This window comes from Euphorbia lathyris, chromosome 9 (assembly GCF_963576675.1).
Source record: "Euphorbia lathyris chromosome 9, ddEupLath1.1, whole genome shotgun sequence".
Lineage (NCBI taxonomy): Eukaryota > Viridiplantae > Streptophyta > Magnoliopsida > Malpighiales > Euphorbiaceae > Euphorbia > Euphorbia lathyris.
The window spans coordinates 76,025,669-76,026,485 of NC_088918.1; the positions used below are offsets into that span (position 1 = coordinate 76,025,669).

At 37.3% G+C, this 817-nt stretch overlaps 1 non-coding gene across 1 annotated transcript; it reads right to left on the minus strand.

The window, feature by feature from the left end:
- Positions 1–356: 356 nt before the first annotated feature.
- LOC136207700 (small nucleolar RNA R71) lies at positions 357–463 on the minus strand. Its single transcript, XR_010676829.1, has one exon. It is a non-coding gene; the product is annotated as a small nucleolar RNA R71 (small nucleolar RNA).
- Between the last annotated feature and the right edge of the window lie 354 nt (positions 464–817).

Sequence of the window (817 nt, forward strand, 5' to 3'; positions counted from 1 at the left end):
TGGATTATGCTAGGCCAGGAATGTCCAGTGTAACTAATAGTGTAGTTAGACCCCGTATAAACGCAAATCAATTTGAAATTAAGCCTGCTTTGCTTAATATGTTGCAAAACAATGTAACGTTTTACGGATTGCCTAACGAAAACCCTAATGCACATTTAACAAATTTCTTAGAAATTTGTGACACTTTTAAAATTACTGATGTAACAGCCGAAGCAATCAAACTTCGCCTCTTTCCTTTCACTTTGAAGGATAAGGCAAAAATTTGGTTAACTTCTATGCCTGCTGCAACATTTGAAACTTGGGACCAATTAGCCCAAGCATTTTTACAAAAATATTTTCCCTTAGCAAAAACCGCAAGAGTCATCAAAGAGTTGACATCTTTTACCCAAAATGATAATGAAACTCTTTATGAAGCTTGGGAACGTTTTAAAGAACTTCAACGTTTATGCCCACACCACCAAATGCCAGATGCACTTTTAATGCAGACATTCTATAATGGATTAAATCCTACGACTAGAGGTTCATTAGATGCTATGTCTGGTGGGTTATTTATGAAAAAGACATCCGCCCAAGCAAGAGAACTTTTGGAGGAAATGGCAATTAACAGCAGTATGTGGCCCGCAGAGCGTGGACATATACCAATGGCAAAACCATCATCCTCAGGTACATCATCAGTTAAAGGTATAATGAATCTTGATCTTGTAGCAATGTTACAAGCCCAATTTTCTGCCTTATCGCACAAAATTGATAAATTTATGGCACCGTACGATCCTAATGATCCAATCCAGAGAGACATTGATTACGAAGGTATGAATGA